The sequence below is a fragment of the Dryobates pubescens genome, chromosome 6 (assembly GCF_014839835.1).
Source record: "Dryobates pubescens isolate bDryPub1 chromosome 6, bDryPub1.pri, whole genome shotgun sequence".
Lineage (NCBI taxonomy): Eukaryota > Metazoa > Chordata > Aves > Piciformes > Picidae > Dryobates > Dryobates pubescens.
Window position 1 is genome coordinate 19692157 of NC_071617.1, and position 12613 is coordinate 19704769.

A 12613-nucleotide genomic window follows, 5' to 3' on the forward strand; every position below is an offset into this window, starting at 1 on the left:
GGGCTGAGTTATTAAGCTGTTGACAAATGTGGTGAGGATGGATGAGAAGGCAACGCACCATCCATAACACATTCTGACAAAGAGGAAGGCAGGAAAGAATGTTAGGAGACCTGCCTGGATGAGCAAGGAGATCCTAGACATACTGTCACACAAAAAGAAACTGTACAAGGAGTAGAAGAAAGGACAGCTAAAATGGGGGGCATATAAGGAAGCTGTCTGAACAGCAAGAGACATGAAAAAGCTAAAGCTCAGTTAGAATTAAATCTAGCCAGGGAGATCAAGAGGAGTAGCAAAAGTTTCTATAGGTACATTAACGGCAAAAGGCAGACTAAGGAAGGTGTGGACCCCTTCACAAAGGAAAGGGGAGAACTGGTGACAAGTGATGTGGAGAAGGCTGAGGTTCTCAATGACTTCTTTACCTCAGTCTTCATTGGCTCCAGCCACACTCCTGAAATCACAGAAGATAATGGCAGAGGCTAGAAGAAGTAACTGCCCATTGTAAGTGAAGATCAGGTTCGTGACCATCTGAAGAACTCAAGAGCGTACAAGCCCATAGGACCCCATGAGATACTCCCATAGGTGCTGAGGGAACTGGTGGATGAGGTCACTAAACCACTCTCTGTTATATTCCAAAAGTTGTGGCAGTCCAGGGAAGTCCCCACTGACTGGATAAGGGGAAACATAACCCCCATTTTCAAAAAGGGAAAGAATGATGACCCAGGGAACTATAGGCCTGTCAGTCTCACCTCTGTGCCTGGTAAGATCATAGCACAGATTCTCCTGGAGGCACTGCTGAGGCAGAAGAATAACAAAGAGGTGATTTGGTATAATCAACGTGGCTTCTCCAAGGGCAAATCCTGCCTGACAAACCTGGTGGCCTTCTATGACATCAATAGACAAGGGGAGAGCAGCCAATGCCATTTATCTGGACCTGAGCAAAGCCTTTGACACTGTCCTGCATGATATCCTGATCCCTAGGCTGGTAAAATATGGGTTTGATGGACGGACCACTCAGTGGATAAAGTACTGGCTTGATGGCTGCACCCAAAGGGTGGCTTTCAATGGGTCCATGTCCAAGTGGAGGCCAGTGACGAGTGGAGTCCCTCAGGGATCAGTACTGGGACCAGGTTTCTTTAACATCTTTGTTGGTGACATGGACAGTGGCATTGAGTGCACCCTCATCAAGTTCGCTGACAACACCAAGCTGTGTGGTGCGGCAGACACACTGGAGAGAAGGGATGCCATCCAGAGGGACCTTGACAGGCTGGAGACATGGGCCCATGACAACCTCCTGAGGTTCAACAAGACCAAGTGCAAGGTCCTGCATCTGGATTGGGGCAATCCCAGGCACTGATATAGGCTGGGCAGTGACTGGATTGAAGCAGCACAGAAGAAAAGGACTTGGGAGTGCTGGTGGATGAGAAGTTCAATATAAGCCACAAGTGTACACTTGCAGCCCAGAAAGCAAATCATATCCTCATTGCATCAAGAGAAGCATGGCCATCAGCTCAACAGAAGTGATTCTCCCCACTCTACACTGCTCTGGTGAGACCCCACCTGGAGTACTGTGTCCAGCTCTGGAACTCTTATTACAGGAAAGATATAGAAATGCTGGAACATGTCCAGAGAAGGGCCACAAGGATGATTAGAGAGCTGGAGCTCTCTCCCGTGAGGACAGGCTGAGAGAGTTGGGGTTGTTCGGTTTAGAAAAGGGTCCAGAAAGACCTTATTGTGGCTTTCCAGTATCTGAAGGGGGCCTACAAGAAAGCTGGTGAGGGACTTTTTATGGTGTTAGGTAGTGATAGGACCAGGGGGAATGGATCCAAGCTAGAGGAGGGTAAATTTATATTAGACATTAGGAAGAAGTTCTTCATCATAAGGGTAGTGAGACAGTGGAACAGGTTGCCCAAAGAGGTGGTGGAAGCCCCATCCCTGTAAGTTATTAAGGCCAGGCTGGATGGCCTGGGCAACCTGATCTAGTAAAATGTGTCCCTGCCCATGGCACGGGGGTTAGATCTTTAAAGTCCCTTCCAACCCTGACAATTCTGTGATTCCATGAAGCTGTTCACCCTGCGTTTTGGCTGTATAATAAAATCTCTGAGACTGAGACCTGCTAAACCTCTCACATGGGGCTGAGGAAAGGGAAGATCTCAGCCACAGATCAGTTCATCACCAGTTGCATAGTATAGACAGACGTATACAGAACTAGAACCACATGAATTAAAAAAGCTAAAAGTTAAGTAACTTTTAAAGAAATATCTTTACCCTTTATTTCCATAAGAGAAATCTCAGTTATGTTTTTTTTCTCTTGTAAATGTTCTTGTTGATTCTCTCAGAAACCATGTATGTGCTGCTAACAACTCTGGCAGGAGAATTACATATATTTCAAAAATAACAGTGAAAAGAAATGGGCTAATTTAATTACTAGACACAAAACAAATTTCTTCACATTATGTTGAAGACATTACCTATATTTATAATACAGAATAGATAGTACTCAAACTATTCCATGAAATAAAAGGCCCAGTTTTATTCCAGTACATCTGCCTTTTTCCATGTTTAGGTAAAATTCTCCATTTGAAGTGTTTGGCTGTTTTAAGACGTGGACTTGCATTCACTCATATTCTCTGGTTTCAAATGCTTGGGGATTTTAAGTCTAATCATACCTCTTTGAACTTCCACAGTGTAAACTCTTACAGCCACCGTTGTGTTGTTGGGGATTTTTATGCACTACTGCATACTTCTTGCCATCTAAATGCCATTTCTTGGAATGTGTAAGTGGACTTCATTACTGCTGGTCTTAAAAAAATACTTAACATCTACTGTTCCCTTCTGTTCACTTTCACTTAACGACCAGAAGTGTTTCACTGCGGAGTACTCCGATCACCTGATTACTGAAGTCCCCATCTTCCACTTCTGTGCAATAAAACCATTTAAAATTTATTCACTGTAGCTGCTAGAGGCAGAGGATAAAATATATTTAGCTCTAGGAATAATGCTAAGAATCTTTGTCTAGCTCAACACAGAAGAATATATTTGGTGAAATGGTAAAATGATAATACCAGCTGATTACTGAGCTAGGACCAGGAGACTACCATGTTAGCTCATTCCCAAAGGGAACTATCTAAAGCACCAGAGCTATAGCTCAGTCTGGTCTTGTCAGTTTAGTGCCAGTGACATTTTTCTTCTCATTTGAATCAACAGACTTTTGGTGGCAGTTGGTGCATAATACCAGCCTTTGAAATACTGATTACTTGGCCAAAGTTAACAGAAACAGCTGCAAAACAAGATGTCATTATCTCTGGGTCTTGCTCTGAGTGAGCTACAAATGCACTGCCATCTGCAAAGAGCAGTCTTTAATAAGGTGACTTCTGAAGTCTTTGTTTCTGCATATAAACAAGACATTATAAATGTTCTTGAGGAAATCTGAAACTGGACTCTCACAGACAGGCTGTGTTTGTTCAATTCTTTTTGCTGATGCAGAAATAAGTCTCTGTAACACTGAAATGTTGTTCTAATCACTTTTGCAAGCCAGCTCTCCATCCCAATAGCCAACTGAAGATGATCACTTCTTCAACTTACTTGCTTTGTGCCAGAAGAAGAGTGAGGCTGGGGGTATAGTGGTTTATTTTACATTTTCATGGTTTTCTGTATAGTCATGTAGAAAAGTCTATTCAATTCATTTAAAACTTCCTAAGATTGTCAAATGGTATTAGACATTTCAAGACTTTTACAGCCATGGCTGTAAAAGACCATTGCATGGACACAGCTAAGAAAAATTCAAAGCAGATTTTTTCATGAAGCAGACTATAAATACGCAGTAATCACTGTAACTGCAGCACATTTTTCTAACCCATTGCTTAGCTGGTGCTGAAATGGTAAGCACCTTCACATTGTTGGAATAATGCTTCTTGCAGAGAAATATATATGTATGATCAGTGGCTTAGACACATTTTAAACATTTCAGTTTTTATCACTTTGAAGCAATACTGAGGACATGATAGGAGATTACAACTTTCTGATCAGTTTGAATTCTCAGGCTATTGATTTATTTTAATGAGATCCTTGTAATTTGTTTTGTTTTGAAGATCAGCAGGGACTGCTATTAACTGAATGCAATCCTGAAGAGTTCCTGACCATGCCAAATTTTAAACATCATGTATTCTACAGGTAAAAAATAAAATTGACTCAAATTATAGTCAACTAATAATTATGTAGTAGTGGAAAATAACTAGCCTAACTTGATGTACATTCAAGTCACTAGGAATCCAGACATTAAAGATCACAAAGTAAAAATAAAATTATTTTATGATATTTATATGGACTTCTTATACCAGAAAGCCTTCTCATGTACATGGTGTTCTAGATTTTCACAAGCCCTTTTATAAAGCATTGCTCCATTCATTTCCCTTTTCTCAAAAGTTAGTGACAATTCATTTGAAAAAACAAGACAAAAGATTTTAATAAAAAGACAGTGAATGCATGGTAGTAAGGAAACTGGGTTAAGAAATGCAAAGAAGCATGGAACAAGACACATGAACCAGGGAGAGAAGACACAAAAGCCTGAAAGAAAAAGTCACTGAATGCAGTTGCAGGGCTCTAAAACAGGCACAAGGATCAGGCAGTGGTCAGAACAGAGCTGCCGAACATCTATTGAAAGGAAGTGGATTTATAAACAGTTCAAAAACAAGGAAAGGCTTCAGTGCAAGAAACTACAGTAAATAGGAATGGCTGCACTTGTTCAGAGCTGCAGGAAATATTAAGAGTAATAAAAAGATGAAGTTTTTATACCTCTAAACATTTTAAGCAAAGCTTCCAAAATGTTATCTTCATTAGTATTTTTGACCCTGAATATAAGTATTTCTTTTTATTCCTACCCATTACTCATTCTATCTTTTAGGTTGAACACCTGCATTTACTTTCCACATACCTACTAAATCATTAGGAGAAGATACTTGCTTTGATTAGTGTCACAGCTCCTGAGAGTAAAACTACCTACCCAATATTAAGCAGGTACTGAAGGCCTACTGTTTGCAGTATATAGTCAGTGTAGGTCACACATACGGGCTTAAAGTTAAACATGTCTTGAGACTATTTCCTAAACATGGAAGCTTTTCTGAATTGAGGCCTTAGAATAGAACTGATGCTCTTTAAAGCTGTATGAAAAAATATCCAAGCAATATTTTAGGCATTGTAATTACAAAAAACCCCACTGTTAACACTTCATAAATATATTTTATCCTTTTAACTGCTCTTTTGAGCATTATTTCTAAAGAAAGAGAATGTAAGTTAAATTACCATGAAGATTTCCAAATTGCTATGTACTCAGATGTTTAACTTGGAACTACACCTACATCTTTATTTAGGTAGGTAGCTAAAAATGGTCTGGTTGTCTGGGGCAAGACTCTACATGTAAGCAGCATTTTTGTTAGGATACTTGGGATAGTTAACAACAAAAAAAAAATCAGACCTTCAAGCTCTTCTTGATGATTTAAACAAAAGCTTAAAGATCAGGCTAAGTATCAATTGCTCTTAATTATTTTAAAATAGCTGAACAATCTAAGAGAAGTTTGTTAAGATACAAGGAGCAGAGGGGAGTGCCGCTGGGGAAAAAGTGAAAAGGTGTATGTGCAACTATAAAACGCAGAGACCAAGAGGAGACCAATACCAGGACAGAAAATGATATGAAATCAGTGATCCAAGTGTCTTCAGTTAGTCAACAACCTTTGGCATCAAGAAGAGCTACAACTTCTCAGCAACAAGTTCTCGGACTTCTCCATGAGGATGAAGATCAGAAAACAAGTGACGTTTTTGTGAGGAGCCACTTTAAATGAGGTTATCACTAACTCCGGTCCTTAGGATTCAGAATTTGAAGCTTTCATCCCAGAAGTCAAAAAGTATGCCACATAGCCAGTAATTACAGCTACTGCCATTTTGTTAAACTAGTTATGCTTTGAATATAGATTCATGGAAGCAAAGATAATGTTGATGTTCCTGTGCAGCTCTCATGCAAGTCAGCCCTTCAGGACTGCTTCCAACTCTTTTAATTTCAGCCCCACTAACATACGTGCAGTTTTGGCTGCAGCTTTTGTAGCATTCCCCTTTGGGATTTCGATGGCATATGCAGTTGTCTGGCAGAGTTTTGCAAAGACAATACAGACTGTTGGCAAGGCATCGGTACCACCTTAGTCCAGCTTTGTGTCTTTTTGTATTGTCTTGCTGGATGGTTTCAGTGGAGTGATAAGTGCAGTGATGTGTTCTCCTTTGAGATAGCAATCTTTCTGGTTTTGTGGCACGATTTGACATGATCCAGATACCATATACCTATTTTTTCAGTGCTGTTGCCTTGAGACACACCAAACTTCAGATTTTTAAGGTATGGTAGGGAAGCTAAATAGTTACCTATTGAGTCAAAATTTTGAAATTAGTTTGTAAAGCTGACACAAACTGGCAAGACCCATCCATCATTCAAGATTCACATTATCAGAACATCTCGATCTTGATTGTCACAGCCGCAACCACAAGATCCACACTGGTTCTTTATTTAGCCATCATGCTTTGTGTGCCCAGCATCAAAAAGTTACTCAGCTGCTAAATCCCTGCCTCTCTCTCAGCTATGTGAGGGGAATGAAGAGTCGGAGTGGATTATACACCTGATATTTTATTATTATTATTAGATATACCGATATGGGGACAAGAATAAAACCAAGCCGGAGCCTGCACTTCTAGCCTTTCACTTTTTACCACCGCCTTACACCGCTGCAGCCGTAGCACGCTGCCAGGCCACAAGCTCCAACGCTGGCGCTCTGCCGCCCGGTGGACCCCTGCCCCGACCCTGGCCCGGGTTCCCCGACACTCCCACAGCCTCCCGAGACACCGCCGCGCGGGAAGCCATGGCTGCCGTGGGAGCCCAGACGAGCACCCCCGCTGCAGGCGGGCGAGCGCCGTAGCGGGCCGTGACTCACCCGCCGACGACAAGCGCGGAAACTCCCGCTGCCGCCGGGATCCACCGCCCGTGGCAGAGCGCATGTGCGGAGGCTCCCTGCCTCCCCGCCGCTCCTCGCACCCTTCCTCCCTCCCTCCCTCCCTCTTCGCCGTCCGCGCTCCTCCTTCCCTCCGTCCCTCCCTGCCTCCCTCTCTCCCTGCCTGCCTGTCAGCCCGCCTGCCCGCCCGCCTTCCTGCCGCCGTCTCCCTCTGCGTGCCGGCTGGGTGCTGAAGTTGGGCGGATGGCAGCAGACCCGCTCCGTTAGAGACGAGCCACGCCAGCCCTTCTCGGGATCGCTCAGAGCTAACTGCACGCAGCCGGGCGGGAGTGGGTAAGGCTCTCTGCTTTTATTTAAACCTGAACACGGTTACACGGTATCAAAATGTCTGCTTTATACTGATGCATAGACTGGTGGTGGCCGAATCCCAAAACACCAACCAAATGGGGGGAGGAAGAGGAGGAGGGAGGCAGGCCAGCGAGAGGGAGGATGGATGGAGGGCGGTGGAGTGCCACAGAAGATGCATTCACCGGGAGGACCGGCTGTGTGTCAGTGTCCGTGTCAGTGTGTGTGTGTAACAACGGGCGGCTGCGGCGCCGAAGCTGCAAAGTGGAGGGGGTGTGTGTGTGTATCCCTGCCCGCGGTGTACAAAGGGGTTGGGAGAGATGCCGCCGGGTTCTGCCCGCGCCCTCCCCCGCTGGTTTGTGGATGGAGTACCGAGGCTCCGTCGGGCGATGCCGCGGAGTATCCGCCACGGCCGGCGATGCTGCCCAGCCCGGGAAGGGGGAGGGACCGGGCCACCCCCGGGGAAGCCGGGGGCATAGGCTTGGCAGTGTGACAAGCACCAGCTCGCAGATGAGGCAGCGCTCCTCCTGCCTTTCCTCTTGACCTTCCTCTCTCTGTAACGCAGGTCTGCTTTGGCGGCGGAGCAGGTGTTGTAATTACTATTATTGCTGTTATTTTAATCCGAGGAGCCGGCGGAATGTGAGGGTGAACAAACCAGTCTGTGCTCTAAGACCAAGAGTTGTTTTGCTATCCCTGCCGCCCCTCGGCCCCCTTTCCTGGCCGCCCCCAATCCGGGCGGCACCCAGGCTCCCTCGCCCGCTGTACCCTGCGGCAGCGCCATCCCTCTGCTTCGGCCTCCTTCCCGCCCCTCCCCGGGAAATGTCTGTGGGATGCGAGCGGGAGCGGTGGGGCGGCGGAAGGAGCAGGTGGCCGGGCGCGGCCGGCGGGACGTGGACTGCTCGCAGTCTGGCCCCAGCCTCGGTGCCGAGTAGCATGGGGTAGAGCAGCGCCGGCACAGCCCCAAGCAGCGCAGGGTTTCCCCGCGTCCAGGGAAATACCAGCTGCCGCCGCTTCCCGGTGCTGCGGGGATGCTGTAATGTACCTTTCCTGAAACCGCCCGCGATTAAGAAATCTGAGGCTGCCTAGCTTGCTCAGCTGTCAATACTATATTGCACAATTCATAGCTACCTCTTGCTGATTTAGGAGGAAACCCTACCCGCACTGTCAGGCAGGGGTAAAAATTAGGAATTTCGGTGTTTGCTTTCTTCATTTCTGTATCTGGATTTTCACCAACATGTGTCATAGGTTTGCAGCCAAATGCTTTTGCAAAATGGATGAAATCTCAAATAGTCTGCTAGGTAATGTAAGTTACATATTGTCTGACAATACTATTAATTATGGGTAACAGGTGATAAATGACTTTCTACAAATGTAACATTCATGCATCATGAACATGGGGAGTTGTATAAAAGAAGTTAATTCTTTTTCACATCAGTGAGTGTTAGTATCATCCTAACCTAAAACATTAGGGAATTTTCCTGTGGCACAAGCCATTTAGGCAAACAAATTATTTAACCTTTATAAAGAAACTGTTACACCCTGTTATCACTGTTATCAAATATATATATATATTTATCTGAGTTCATACTCAGGATAATCAAAGTCCTAATAAAAGATACATGTGCCCCACCCAATAAATTTATGACCTGACGCAAAGGCTACAATACACACTAGTACCTACTTCCCTAAAATATGTAATCATTAGATATTTAAACACTTTTCTCCATCAGGGTCCTAGATACTTTTAAGTCACCAAAATAAGAACATAATTTGTTTTAAAACATCCAATCAGAAAAAATGCTACAGTGAGTTGGACATCTAGTCCAATATCCTGGCTCTGACTGTAGTCATTAGTAGATGCTGAAGGGAGAAAAATGTAAGAAACTAGGTTGGTTTACAGTGGTCTTTTCCTGGTATATCCTTTCAAGTTCCAGTAAAACCACAGTACAAGGATTTTTTGAAGAGGGGTTTGCTCCCATCATATTTAATAAGCCTTTGAATTTTCTACCCCTTTTAAAAAATCTGTTTATACTTTGGTCCCAACCACATTCTGTGGCAATGAGCCTCACAATTTAATTATGACTTGTGTGAAAAAGAACTTCCTTTTGTTTCCTATGAACCTACTGCCTGCTAATTTCATCCAGTGCTGTCATATGTGACAAGGAGTGCGTACTGTATCTGTAGAAAGTACTAGGAGTGTCCTCTGACATCAGAGCAGGTACAGTGCTGGCAGATCAAGTCCTTTCATTTTATCTGTCACTAAGTTGAGAGTTCTGCTTAGAGGTGTAAAGCCCTATTGAGCCCTCAGTCTTTATGTTGAAATCTACAGATAAGAACAGTCATTCTTTTTCTTCTTACACAACATGGACATTGTGCATGAAGAATTGCTCTGAACCCATGAACTCATTTTAAGAAGGCTACTGAAAAGCTGTCTGTTGAAAATTAATTCTCTACACTATTGTTTTGAATCAAAATCTGACTGACAGCTTGGTGAAAAATTCCCTATCCTAATCCGGTTTTCTGCCAACCTGAAGATAAGATGGACTGTTTTATTCCTGCACTGCAATTCTTCATTTTTGAGAAGTAATACTAAATACAAAATGCAAGCTATATGTCAAGGAACATATATCTATAAACTCTGTGCACTTGAATTAGCATAATTACCAATTGTTCTTTGAAACATTCATTATAAGGATGTGCATATTGAACAACTTGCATAGCTTCAAAAGTAAAATCTGACTGATTTGGAAGGAGCTGTGACACAAGTTCTTGTCCCCAGGAATACTGCTGACTTCGAATCATGCTTGAGGAGCACTAGTATTGTGCTTCCATGATCTCACAGGTCGTCCTGCTGTGATTTCCCCACAAGAATATCTGGGAAATAAGAGAGCAGAGAACTACAAAAGCAGAACCCAGACCCAAAGACCCAGAAGTTCTCATAGTTTTAAATCAGCAGCAGACACAACTTGAAGCAACACAATCCACAGCATGTGAACAAGTGGAGAATGGTAGAAAACCATGTGAGCTGTGAAATCCTTCAAAAAATAAAATACTGGGAATCTCAGGTGCAGTAAACCTCATCTCCCAAAAGACTAGAAGAAAAGACTGAGTGGCATCATTATGCTGATGGAATAGAATGGATGTCAACCAGTCTCAGACTTAAGCCAGTCTCAACTAAATGTGAAAATGATTTTCGACATACAACTGGTATAAATGTGTGTATGCATACATATAAGCAGTATATACAATTTCCTTTTCAGAAGATAAATTAGCTTGAATAAATTTTACAATTTTAGTGTCTTTTAAATAGAGCTTTCTTACTTGTCTATTTCACACACATGCCTTTAAGTATGAAACTTAGAGAGATTCTTATGAATGTGCTAGAAGTATACAAACTGAAGAAGTAGTAACTCTTACAGTTCATCACAGTTCCATTAGCTTTCTCCTGATCGTGTCTCTGTTACGTCAGGTAGGGACTTATAGTGCACTTGTACCAAGGTCTTAGCTTCAGCTTTTGTAATGAAAAATATATCCTCACCATACGTGTAATGCATGTTCTGTGAATACAGAATGAGTTTTCTAAGAACATAAAATTCATGAGCTAAAGTTAAAAACTAAATCTGTCAAGAAATTTAACATTTTTGTTGACCTGTTCTTTGTCCTAAGTAGTCTTAATAAAGAAATAACACAATAAAAATGTCCATACTGTTGATTAATTAGAAGCTTGTGCCTAGTTATAAAAACAAATTAATAGATTAGGTTGTAGTTAAGTTTTTCTTTTCATGGTTATAGCTAATGGCTATAACTATAGCGGCTGTAAGGAGGCTTGTGTAAATAGCTTTGCTGCTGACTCCTGGGGGCCTTCTGCACCCTCCAAAGGAGCTCAGCCATTCAGCTCAGCATGTTTGCAGGTCATGGCTACAGTGGGTCTGAGATAGAACACCGAATACCTGTTTCACTCCAATCTACTGGCAGGTTAATCAATTCAGAGATATATTTTCTGCAAAGATTTTGTGTCTCAACTCGAAGCCGGGTATCTGCTCTCAAAAGGTTTCCTTTGGTACTGCTGCTGTCTCTGATGTACACAAAGGAAGCAGCCATGCAGTGTGACTGTGGCAGGAACCTAGGGGAATGCTTAAAGCACAAAAATGAACTCAGGTTCTGCATTGCTTCTCCTGTCCAGCTCCAATGTAACCTGGGACTTCGCTAAACGTGGGTTCTCCAGACCAGTGTAGGGGCTTGATTTCCTGGCATGGTTCATTTGCTCTGCACAGCTCCAGTGATGCAAAGTAGATGTAAACGCGATTTAAATAATGTGTGCGCTTTGGATAATTTGTGCTGTTCTGGTATATTAATGAATCCGGGCTTGAATAAGAAAACAACAACAACAAAAATAATCAATTTAAGACTGATTCTATCATATCTTCATATAAGCTTTGAGTGATAGATTTATCTTTGAGTTCCTTGTTTATAAAATATGGATGAAATGCTTCCTACCTTCCATACAATTGAAATTCTCATATATTATTCACTTTGTAAGCAAATAGCGCAAAGTTCTTAGAAATCAGTAAATTTCTAGACAGAATGTATGTGAGGAATTTCAGGTAGGGAGATGGAATAGAAATAAATTGTTAATAACGTCTTAAATCGTTATTATGCATTTCTTAAAGATGCACAGATATCTTAAACACTACATCTGTGCTACATAGTCTTTCTTTGTCCAAGCAGAATTACTACGTATCTAGCCTCATTTCTTCAGTGAGAGAGTAAATTAGAGTGAGTGATGCATTAGCACAGCTATGCAGCTTCTGCTACCCAAAGCAGCTTCATTTAAAGCAGCCTGGCTGCTCTCTCCAGTGATGCTAGCTCTGTGATTGCTAAAATATGAGAGAGAGATCACAATCTGGGCCACTGTATGTAGCCTTAACTCTATGTACAGACTAGCAAAGATTATGCCAGAATAATGCTGCCTTTAAAGGAAGACTGCCATAGCTTCCTGCTGTAAAAGTCAGTTGATTATGCCACCTTGCTCCTTTTTGTCAAGTACAAGTTTAAGCAAGACTTGGTCTTACTCTATTTTAGGAGCCTGAATATGGTTTGGTCTGTTTCTCTGTCTTATGTTTTGCTGTGTTGTGTTTTGCTGTGCTGTGCTACTCTGTAACAAGGTCTTAATTTATCAGCAACTCATGTCAGTTATAGTAAAATTATCCTATGAGATAAGGCAATTAAACCACAGGAATCATGGGTGATGGCTGTCACAGTATCCTTAGCACAGAACTTTTATG

General features: G+C 42.6%; 1 protein-coding gene across 2 annotated transcripts in view; it reads left to right on the plus strand.

Annotated features, from left to right (window-relative positions):
• Positions 1 to 7128: 7128 nt before the first annotated feature.
• Positions 7129 to 12613, plus strand: part of RGS17 (regulator of G protein signaling 17) — a 72990-nt gene continuing 67505 nt past the window's right edge. For both annotated transcript variants that reach the window (XM_009907198.2, XM_054162701.1), the window contains exon 1: positions 7129 to 7316. The gene's annotated coding sequence lies outside the window, so the exon portion shown is untranslated. The remainder of the gene's footprint in view (positions 7317 to 12613) is intronic.